Source organism: Antrostomus carolinensis, unplaced genomic scaffold (assembly GCF_000700745.2).
Source record: "Antrostomus carolinensis isolate BGI_N321 unplaced genomic scaffold, ASM70074v2 scaffold19521, whole genome shotgun sequence".
NCBI lineage: Eukaryota > Metazoa > Chordata > Aves > Caprimulgiformes > Caprimulgidae > Antrostomus > Antrostomus carolinensis.
The window spans coordinates 600-12,758 of record NW_010293721.1 but is presented as its reverse complement, the minus strand read 5'-3'; positions in this window follow the sequence as shown (position 1 = coordinate 12,758).

Sequence of the window (12,159 nt, the reverse complement as noted above, 5' to 3'; positions counted from 1 at the left end):
TGGGGTTTTGACCTGGGGAAGAAGCTGCTAAATTTCATTCCATCTGTGATTCTCTTGGATCAGGAACCTGCAGATGTGTAGGGCAGAGACAGGGCTGCAGGTGCTGTTCACATGTAGACAGCACATCATTAGACACTGTGGCAAGGAGAGGTGCTTTCTGTAAACTGGAGATCTGTTCCTTCAGGGAGTGAGAACTCAATCCGAGTAAAAAAAAAACTAATTAATACTGCAGAATGAGGCAAGCAGGTTAGAGTTTCCTAAACTACAACTTGGATTCAGTCTCTTTGTATGCACCTGCTCTGTATCACATTGCCTTGTGTAAGATGTTTGTCGCTTCAGCATCCACATAAGAGTCTGTCGTAGATACATTTCATTCTTGCCTAAGTAACCTCAGACCTTGCCATGGTCATGGCAAGTGCTAGGGCTGCTCTGTTGAGTGGATTAAATCAAAGGGTGTGGCGGGGGGGGATAGACAAAAAGGATCCTCTTAAAGAGAATTCCTGATTGTGTGATCTACTCTTATTGGTTCTGTATGGGCCTGTGTGAGAACATGGGTCTATCTTGTGTCTGTTCATTTATGCTAATACTAGGTAAAAGGCACAAGAATGATGAGAACTCTAGAAAACACATGCATGAGGAAAGGTTGTAGAGACTGGTATTTCTGACACGTTATCTGTATGCAAAGGCTCTCAGACCTGACCAGCTTACCTTTCCACAGGAGTTTTGTTAAATAATAGTGCTTAAAATCTCTGGGATAATTATATGGCTCAACCTTATTTCAGGACACCTTAATGATTATTTACAATAATACTCAATTTTATTGCAAGAACTCATTGTTTGTCCCATTATTTTCCAAGAAGAGGATTATTTCTCATGATTAACAGATGCTTAATTGGTGGGAGGGAAGGAAAGGGGAAAGGAACATAATTGATAATATTGAGTCAATTGCTCATTGCTGGCAGGTAACTGATAGGGAACCATGGGTGTATCAGGTGTTACTAATAGCTTGGCTAGAATATGTTGCATGGAAAGCTGTTCAATTTCGTGCTAGCATATGTTGTGCTTCACAGTTGAGAATCATTTTCTACCCCCTCCCCCTTTTTGCCTTCATTCTGGAAACTTAATTCTTCTTTTACCAAGATGGGAAGGCAGCAGAACCTGAAAATGGTCCATGCCACACTTCAAACAGGGTAGTGCAAGCACTCTTGAGTAAATCAACTTTTTCAGGGAGAGGCCTCCCATCATCCCACGGGACATGTCCTTACTCTCCAAAGTGGAAGGTCATGCTTTTGTCTTTCTTGCCTTCTTTACCATCTGGGTGCCAGCAGTTGGTGTTGCCTGATGCTATTGCCTTTGTGCCTGGGCTCTAAGGAAGGTCACGGTATTCAATTTCATGTCTTTGAGTCAAAATAACTATTATAATATGCCTCATCAGTGAGCTGGTTTGTAACAATTTATGGTTTGTCTTTTCATCTCATCTAGGGTCTTCGGCATCCAATCAACCAACCTGAAGCTGTTCTAGTCTTATTTATCTTTTCCTTGCAGGTTTTTGTAGTTTTGTTCATCCCTCTCCCACTTTCTTATTGTGGTGTGTAAGGACCACAGTAAAGATCACAAATAAAATTTTGATTAATTGCCTGCTCATGTACCACAACAGTTCAGACCCTACCACTGAACGTCCTTTCCAGTCAACCCCTCAGCTTTCTTGCATCCCACAGGCCTTGCATCAGGAAGGAAGGTAGAAATGTGTCTGGTTAAATTCCTCATGTAGCAACCTGAAGAGAGTTCAGTACAGCCGTGGGGTTCTGCCTCCTCCCAACACAAGTTGCTGGGCACCCTGGGTCTGCTGCCTTTCCCCAAGAAGGATGAAGGACTTGAAGTACAGCAACCTTTTGGCTTATGCCTATAACTTCCCTCAGCAGTGCCTCCTGGTTTGATAACTGGAAGTGGAGAACAAAGACCAGAAGAAGCACAGCAACAAAGCAGTTCTCCAGTTAGGTAGGGCTGTATTTGCAACTGCGAGGCCGTAGAAGAGCCCATGTTGTATTAAGGAGTCATTGCATACAGTTTCAGTCACATCTGGAGAGACTGGTTTTCTCTGTTGCTGAGGTTGTTGGGCGCAAGTCTTGTCTTGATGAAAAACAATGCATTGCTTTGAAAATAATCTCTGTGGTGTTACCCTTTATTTACATACAGATATTTTAAGCCCCTGGGGTTCTTGTTCTCATGGTTTTGTTCACAGCTCCCACAAGCAAGGATTGTCTCAATATGAAAAGAAGAAGAGAGAACTTGGTAATCATATTAAAACTGCAAGAGCCCTAGAAAAAAACCCACATATAAGGCACATGATTAAAACCACAAAGACTGGCAGCATTGTGTCAGCAAAGCTGCCTCTCTGGAAATCCCATTAACTTCCCTAGGCTCCTAGGCAAACCAATTCACATCTTCACTGTTGGTTCATTTCACCTTGCTCAGAAGAAATGGGTGATTGATAGCAGTAATTTTAGATCTTAGATTGTCATCAGAAGTAGCCACATTAGCCAGCCCCAGCAGACCTTTTCCTGTCCTACCTCCTTCTCCGTGGTGGGCTGCTGCCCACGCTGAGTGCCCCACTGACTCACAGGGGTACTGCAGATGCTGCAGTAGGGAGGGGTGTAGGCAATAGCTGAAACACCTCCTCACAAGCCAGGAGATTGCACCACAGGTGTTTCATTGCCAAGTGTCCTGGTTTTGCTAGGATAGAGTTAATTTTCTTTTTAGTAATTAGAATAGCAGTGTTTTGCTTTCAGTGTTTCAGTTCAGACATATCATGAGAAGAACGCTGATAAAGTACCAATGTTTTTAGTTACTTCTGTAGCTCAAGGCCACCGTGTTTGGCTGTTTCACAGCTGCACTAGGACTGGGAGGGGGAAGCGCAGTGAGGAGCAAAACCCAAAACTGGCATCTGGTTGTGCCAATGAAATATTCCAGATCATATCACGTCATGTCAGGATATTAACCAGAGATGACCGGAAGACAGGGCACTTCTCTCGGGGATCGCTCGGGCTCACTCTTCCGGGGTTTGGGTTCGGGACCGTCTCGGCTCCGGGATCGTCAGCTGGCACAGGCTGGGAATTGGTCAGTGGGCGGTGAGCACTGTGTATCACTCATTTGTATAGTCTGTTATCACTGTTGTTATCATTATCATTTTCTTTTAATTAGTAAATAGTTTTTATCTCAATCCATGAGTCCTTGCCCTTCTTTCCAAATTCTCTCCCCTACTCCCTGGGTGAGGGGGGGCAGGAGGGTGATAGAGCAGGCTGTGTTTGGCTGCAAGGTGCAAGCAAAACGGTGAGTCCACCCAAACCACCACACCAAGGAACAGGAGAAGGAAGTAGGCAGATTTTTACCCTCTGGAGAAGAGAGAGGAACAGAGGGAGCCAGAGGACCACCTGCATGCCAAAAACTGCATAAAAGAACAGCCTCCATTTAAGGTATGCTGTCTTGCAAAGGGCAATGAGATCAGATCCTAATGGGGCCCATGTTGATCCGTTCCGGAGTGTGAGATGGCCAAAAAGCAAGGCCAGGGTGCAGCTGCAGCCTGCACAATGGGCCTCAGCATCAGCGAGCTGATGGAGGGGAGCCACAGCAAGGCAGGACCTCCTCCACCCTTAGCTCTGCAGAGCAGCTTCACTGCACGCTGGAAAGGCAAGCTGATCCCTGGGGACCAGGCTCAGCTGTAGGGGGCAGCTGGTCCAGCACCCCTGCAAGCTGGTGCTGTTAGGAGGGTGGGTCTTCTCATGCTGTGCTCCTTGATGTACCTGTATGGCTCTCAAGCTTTTTTGAGTGCCACCTGGCTTCCCAGGACATCTGTTGCTGCCTTTGAGCTGCTGCAGAGTGACCCCAGCTCAGTGGGAATTAATTAATTGCACAGCTCCTCACAAAGGAGCACAGCATGACAACAGGTAGACCCTAAATGGTTAAACTTTATTAAAGTACCAAAATCTAGAGAAAATAAAATAATCCGAATGGGAAAGGGGAATCAACTTGGGGATTAGTCATTACTGAGTAGGATTTACAGAGGAGTAAAACTAGCGTAAAAATGTAAACTAGCTTTGCATCCACCCACCATACCATGTTTGCTTGCTAAGAAACATCGAGCAAGAACGAGTAGGCACATCATCTGATTTACTGCAGCAAAGGCCCATGGGTCAAAATAATCTAGCAAAAGAATGACATCTCAGACAGCAGATGTACATGCCTGAGCTGGGAAAGACCAGCTTACAAATGCAGTGCCCGCTGGTCCATTGGCCACCGACAGGTTCTGCAGCCTTTGCCCGGTGCTTTGTCTGCAGATCTTGGTATTACCTGTGTGCCTGTTCTCCAAGAGTTGTTTCACAGGGACTGTTGCGATCAAAAATATTTTCCACCCAAAGCTGTACCCTACTCCTTCCTGTTGGTGCAAGGCAGATCAGATACTTCCCTATGGACTGTAACTGCAGCATTGCTATGGTTGTGGGCAGGTGCACTGCACCATAAAGGGCTCCTTTCCCTCTGATATGGCCCTTCACAGTAGGGATGCAGTTTAATCCCCCTGTGTCCCAACAGCCTTCTCATGTCGTCCTCTGACAGCCTTCTCCCACCAAGTCCTAGCCACCTCCCAACAGATGGCACAGCCTGGCACATTCCCAGTGCACAAGGCTTGACATTGTGTACAAGGATGACCCTTGTACACAAGGGTCAAGGCCTGGCAATTTTGGGGTCGTTTTTCATTCCTAGTCATCTGAAGACCTTTTGTTTTCCAAGCAAATGTGGTCTGATAAAGAGAGTTCAGTACCTTGGTTACTCTTAGTCTATCCCATCTCTCTTCCCCGATAAGTGCCTCTGCTTTCCTTCTGACAGCATCAGTGCTGCTAAGTCAAACCAAGTTGGCAGCTTGCTTACAGCCCCAGCTTTGGGAGTCACATGAGCATGGGAAAGTCCTGGTACACATTAACCTTCCTCCCCATCAAGCCTCATATTTTCTGAGAAAAATTTGATAACAGGGTCCCAGAAACCAACTGTTGAACTGACATTTTGCTATGTTATATTTCTGAAGCATGCTTGTGCTTTTCTAGGACTTGAGTCTGATCAGCTTTTGAAGGTAAGGTTTGTCAGCAGTAATGTTTCTCTTCTTCCCCTCCCCTCCTACTACTGCCCATAAGTCCATTTCTTCTCCCTTTTGTCTTTCCTGCTTCAGAGCTACCTTTTCTTCTCTCCCTTGCACAACTGAGAGAGTTTCTGCTTGCTTCCTGGTCTCCTCTCTACCTGCATCTTTAGTGTGACGCTTCTTCACAGAAGGCAATGGAAGGGTGAGGGAGGTCCTTTTGCTGAAGAACTCAGCATTGGTACTGTAAAAGTAAAATCTATCGGCTCCAGAAAATGTGTGAAGTTTTAGATACATTCTCCTCCTAATTTAAAAAAAAATAATTATGCTAAGCCATCTGTTGCTAATGTAAAAAAAGATGTAAACAGATGATACATAGTGTACGGAGTGTCACATGAGTGCTCCATCTGCTGTGGGGAAAGTCACCACTCCCCAGCAACAACACTGGGTGCTGAAGTGCAATCCAGGGTTTGGAGCAGCCTTAGGTTTTCCAAAGGCATAACCAGCTCCAAAGGCTGCCCCGAAAGGAAAACAACTCAAACAGTACTGGAGGGGGTAGATTTCTGCATATCAATCCTTCCTCTCTGTTTTTCTGACAAGTAGCAATAATGGCTGCATTGGGGACAGGGTAAGTGATACTTTCATGCTCTTGTTTCAGACTGTTTGCAAACTCAGGGATCCTGCTTATGTTTTCAAGGTTTACCTGGCAGCTGGGAATCTAGCAAGCTGTATCTCTTTACTTAATGACAGCAGAAGGCTCCTCCAAGGTCAAAGTAATTGGGCAATAAAGTGGCAGATGAAACTCAGCTTTGATGAACATGCAATAGTGTGCCTGGGGCAATAACAACCCTTGCCCTGGCTGCAGACTGATGGACCCAACATCAGCTGTTGACAGAGACCCAGGAGGTGCTGTAAATGGTTCGGTGTGCTCAGTAGTGGTCAGAAAAGGAAATAAAAGGTTGAAAATTACGAGGAAGATATAAAGGTCATTAATTAATAATCTGGTGTGTCTGCATCCTGAGCATTCTGCCTAGTTTTGGTATGCCCATCTTAAGATGTGTGCAGTGACAGACTCAAGGAGCTGGAAGTATGGAATAGCTCTGTGCTGGAACACCACAAAGGTACTAGGACTCTTAACATGCAAAACAGAGAAGGTAAGGTAGGGGTCTAAGAAACCAGGACTCAAATAGGAAATGTGAACAGGGAAACCACTATATGCTGCTCCTCATGCCACCAGGTCTGGTTGATATCCCATGGAGTTATCAGAGAATAGGTCCTAAACTCAGCAAAAGGATGACCTGCTTCACAAGATGCCAGTTAACTTCTGCTGCTGCAGCTGGCCATGTCAGAAGTTTGTGTGGTTTCCAAAAGTTTCCAAACAAATCTGTGGTACACGTTCCAGGAGAACTGTTAAATGTGGAGGCCTCAGAGCAACCTCTCCCTCTAGAAGTTCCCAAATGCTCATTGACAGTAGATGGAGGAAGATCTTTTATCCTGCCTTACTCTTTTCTGAAGTGCCTGCTGCTGTCAGCCAGGCGGCTGCATCAAATGGTCCCACAAACTCACCAGCCTTGGACCAGCAGTTTCCCAGAACCCAGCATCATGTTTTCAGCTTGCAATAGGTTTGGGACAGTAAGCGGGTGCAAAGCAACACAGATGAAAATCCTTTGCATTACCATGTAGGAAACACTGCTTGGTTGAGAAAATGGTCTCTTTCCCCACAGTACCAACAGCTCTTCCTTCTGGGTGCTCCCTGGGGGGTACAGGGCAGATGCCTGCAAAGGGCAGGCTTTTCCCCAGGGGCAGAGCCTGTGCTGCCATAGCCTGCTTGCAGCCCAGAGGTGGGGAGAAAGGCAATGGCACAGGGAGCAGAGCAGGTCAGGGTGGCTGGACCTCAAGTGGGGCTCCTCTGGCCATGGTCTTCTCCTACCCCTAGCAGTTACTGCAGGGGGTAAACATTATCCAGTCCAGGAACGGAGGGTAAACCATCCCTTGGGGACACACGTGAGCATTTATCTTGCTTTTCAGGTGTTGGAGTGCATCATCTAGCCACTCTTAATTTCCAGAGGGGCCAGGAGGCTTCTCTTCAGTTGTACAGCCGTACATTAACAGCTTTTCACCCCTAACATGAAGGTGGTATCTAACTCAATGTGGATTTTCACAGCGAAAGTGTGACTGGAAGAAAACTAAGGAGAAGCTGCTTGAAATCTTTTGGGAAAGGGGCAGTTTGAAATACAAAGATGCCCTTGTGCTCCCTGCTTGAGCTCCTTGCTCCGGTGGTTCCCAGCACTGGGGCGGACACAGACACAGTCACATCGAGGCACCTACCTCTGGGGCCAAGACAGCTGTGACTGCCAGGCTGTAGCCTCCCCTGTGCTACCAAACATGTCTGAGGAAGCAGGATACAGGTTTTGTAAACAGCCAAACCAGGTACAAGAAAAGAAAAATGTCACCTCCTCACCCCAGCCTGAACATTTCTGAGTGAGAAAACACTGACAGAGCCTGAGTTTTACTATTGCTCAGAAAAAGACATCACAAACTACTATTTTCTGCCTTTTTTTATCTGATCCCTTGAACATAAAGGGGGTCTAATTCTGTGTAGCCCAGTGTTTTTTTGGAGGGAGGTGTGGCCAAGCAGGGTGGTGATGTATGATCTGCCCTTGCACCTTACCAGGTAGCAGAAAGGTTCCCAGCTGGGTGGATCATGATACACCCAATGCCACAGACCCAGCAGGAGGTAAATGCAGTTGGTCTGACCATGCAGTAAGCAAACACTAGGTTTGGAGGCTTAAGATGGGGGGCAGGAGCTGGTGCCAGCTATGTTCCTCTGCCCCCCAGCATCCCCAGCTGGAGCTCAGTAATAGGCAGGTCCTGCTGCAGACCTGGAGGAAGAGAGAAGGCATAGGAATATCTTCTCCCTCCCTCTCCCTGCCTCGAAAGCTGCTCTCAGAGGTACAAGCCAGCAGATCAGGGCAGATGAGCCACCTCTGAGATGATGCTCATACTTGTGCTCAGAGGGAATTCAGGCATGTGAGGAGTGGCTGTGACTGGCCCACTCCCGTTTTTCACCTTTTGCGCCCCCTCCCCCCCCCGCAAGAGGCCTAGATAGCCTTGGTTTTGCATTTATGTCCTCTGCACTGCTGAGCAAACAAGCAGTGCCTTGTCTCCACCAGACTTTTCCACCCTTTGCTGGCTGCCTTTCAGTTATCTGCCAAAGTGCGTTGCAAGCAAATATTTGCTCTGTGGTCTCAGACGCTACCTCACCCCTGTTTGCCCGGGTTCTCACTTCAGTGCCTGGAACACAGGGCTTACTCCACCCACACCCTGGGGTGTTCAAGTAGGTACCAAGCCACAATGGGATGGGCTTTGTGTGCCCTGCTCTCCTGCACGCCTTCCTTCCCTGGTGCTGGCAAACATGGAGAAAGAAGAGACAATTCAGTGACAGAGATCTCCAGCCTGTCAAACCCACCTGGAGTCTTTGCAACAAGCGCGTTCGTGCTGGAGAGTGAACCAGCTGTGCTTAGCACAGGAATAAGCACCAGGAGGTGAGGAGCAGGGATAGACACCAGGCCTGCTTTCTGTGGACCTTTGTGTAGGTGCTGAGCCCCTGTGTTTCAGTTTGCTGGGACTCTGGTCTGCTGCAAGCCCAGATGAGTGGAGGCCTGGGCTTGGGGATGCACCTTTTTCACCCACCTGCGGGTGCCTTGCATGCAGAGCTGTTGCTTGGGAGGGCTGCATTTAATTATGTGTGTAGTTTTATTCTGTTGGGCTGTGGTCCCATGAGGAGATGCAAGCTGGATAAAATTATTAGTTGTGAACCATGAGGAGTGCTGTGCCTGAAATAGCCTGGAAGGCCGCCTGGGTCTCCTTGTCTTGGCAAAATGCTGCCGGTGAGGGTTCCTCCAAACTCCTACAGCTCCTCAGGTCCCTCACTTACAGAACTGTCATCTTCACCTACAAACTCCACGCGGTTGTTCTTAGTGTGCAGCACTTGGGAAGAGGAGCTGGCCAGTCGGGTCTTCCCTGCCTCCAGAACAGGATACTGCATGGAGGTGGAGGAGAGGACAGGGGAGAGAGCCTCCTGCATACATGGCTGACCTATGGGCACAGGTGGGCTCAGGACCCTTGTGCAGGGCTGATTAAGGCAGCTGCAGGTACATCCTTCCCAGGATGCTCTCAGCATAGTGCTCAGTTTGGCTGGGTACCCCATATTCCCCTTGGAAGAGCCCTGATGTAGTGCTTAAGGAGCAAGAGGAAAGTAAAGCTCCTTATTCATTCTTTTTTCTTCCCTCTCCTGAGCTCACAGTCTCAAAAGCTTAGAAGTGTAGCCAGACTCTTCCTGTTACACAGCAGCAGGGCAAAGATCCCTGAAGTGCTCCTTCCAAACACCCTGGTAGCAAAGATGGCCCTGATGCACCCAGGGATGTTTAGGTGGGACTAACACCAGTGCCAATGCAGACCCTGAGGACTGTCGGAGTGGAGCAGCAGCTTTGCAGAAGGCCCATGTGGTTTTAATTTGGCAGGTGCTGGGGGAGAGCAGCATACCAAAAGGTCAGGCTCCAGCTGTTTTAACAGTTCCCAGCCAGCTGGACACGCTCTGCTGCAGGGTGCCTGCTCTGGGGAGGCGATAGGGCTGCTGCAGCGGCAGGAAGCAGTGAGAACCAGTATGAAGGGGTGAATATGATGCACCAGCTGGGCTGGCAGCACTGCAGTGCCCAGCTGCAACAGCCACGGATATGTTCGAGAAGGAGGGACTTGCCTTCCCACAGCTTCTTGCAAAGCTGGTGCGTGAAGAGGAGTCAAAGTGTGTGGTTTTAATAAAGCAATGTGAGCACACAGTTTGACGTGTAGTTAATTCTTCCCTTCAAGCAATTTCTCTTTCTAGCCCAGCACATTCACTTCTCATAAAGGCAACAGAGGACACTAGAAAGTCTCTCCTGGTTTTGGCAGTCAAAATGAAAGTAGCAGTGCTAATTTTGAAAGTAGAAGGGAAAGGAAGCGAGGGCAGGAGGCAGCTGCGCATAGATCCCAGCTGCGTGGCACAAGACAGGCACTCCCCTGGGCCACGCTTTGCAAATCTGTCATTTCCAGAAAATGACAATGAGTCACATTTGCCCCATGTCTCATTTAAAGAAACTGAAAGGATTAACTGGTAAGGCACTGGGAAAGGCTTGTCATGAGTCACACTGCCAGAGCCACAGCTACACAGGCAGTGGAAAGCCCACATGTCTGTTCCCAAACAGTGGCCCATGGGCAAGAGTGTTCCTTAAAGTCTCCAGAATCAGTGATCAGTGGGACTCCAGCAGCTTCAGAAAAGCACAGGGTGATGCAAGGGGGATACTGAGAGTTAAAGATGTTCAGTGATTTAATGAGACAGCGTCATTTGCACAGCTGGGTTTTGTCTTGCATCTGTCTTATCCCCAGTGCATGCTCTCAGGCATTCTGGAAACAGACTTCAGAATAGTCAGTAAGAAAGCATTTTGTCCACCACCCTCTAAAAATACCCACACTTTGAAAGAGAAATTATAAGTGAAGAGGGAGATTTGTTAATCTCCTGAGATCAGCCCAGCCGGGCAGCACCAGGAGGTAAATCTCCATCTCTCCCCAAAAGACCACAGTGAGGAGAGAGACTGGAGTATGCTTTCCCCCCAGTCAACTCTTAAATCTCCAGCTGCAAAACGGTGGAGAACCCTACCCTGTGGCAAGACAGCAGAGGTAACCTGACACGGTGGTTGTGCTTTCTTAATTACCTTCAAGTTGACAATTTTCTGAAGTGTGTTTTGGGGAACAGTTACAAGTCTCCCCACATCGGTGTTTTCCCTTAAAGTATTTACATTAATTTGGTGTAATTTTATCTCTGGGATTTTTCTTCACTTTCTCCCCCATTTAAGCAAACTAAACACCCTAAGAACCCCAAAGAGATGTGAGCTCCATGGAGCCAAGGAGCAAATCCACAAAGCCTACCCAGTTTTTAGGGCCATGTTCTCGCTGTGGGTTTACCTTGGCCCTGGCCAGCACAGGACAGCAAGGCCACGCTGACGCTGCAGGCTTGTGGCGCTGGAGTGCCAGGCAGCGTCTCTCCTCCACAGAGGCAGCTCTCAGCCAGTTTGCCAGCTCATTGAACTGAGATTTTCCCCTTTTGTACGTCGACATGTGAAACAGTGGAGAGGAACACTCCTGCCAGTGTGCACTCTCTCTGTCTTCCTCTCTTCAGGAGGGTGTATTCGGTGAGCTGCAGAGCAGAGAAGTTCCTCCACACCCCTCGGCAAGGAAGGCAGGGAGGGAGGGAGGGGAGCTGGAGAGCTGAGGAGTCTACCAGCTGCAGCCGGAGGGAGCAGATGGAGACGCAGCACCAGGGTGAGAGAAAAGCGGTGAGTGGGAAGCACCGAAGGAGAGCTCAGGCATGGAGGAAGGATGGGAAAGAGGTGGAGAGGATGGCAAAGAGTTTCTTTTTCAACAGTGTTCAAGCATCAGGACTTAGTCCAGCTGTTTGCCAAGGAATAGGGTAATCCAGGGACACAGGTATTCCACTACAGAGCACAGGCCACGGGTATCTGGAAACCTCCTTCAGGGATTAGATTTAAGGCCTCTTACCGAGGCTCCTAAGCAGATGCGATGGTTGCAGCTGACAACCCAGTTGATATTCCTTTCAGTTCAGCCCACCGCTCAGGGCTGCGGACAACTGAGTTGTTTGCTGTCCTGCCTGCCAGTCACCAGGAGCAGTAAGTTCCCTATGGAAACTGCAGAGAGATGGTTCTACCAGGCCTCAAAAGAAACAAATTGCAGATTAAAAAAAACAGACCAAAACCAAAACAACCAATAAGGTGAGCAAAGGATGAATATTTAATCCCAGGCTTATTTATCTTAGGTAATGCAGTGTTCAGAGCTGCTGTGTTGCGGGTTATGTGGGTTATATTTCAGAAAGGGATAAAGATCCTGGGGCAAGAACTAGCGGGGCTCAGTGACAGAGCTTTGAACTAGATTGGAAGGGAGAAGGGGATATAACTGGGACTGCTGGTAGTAACTCTGGGAGG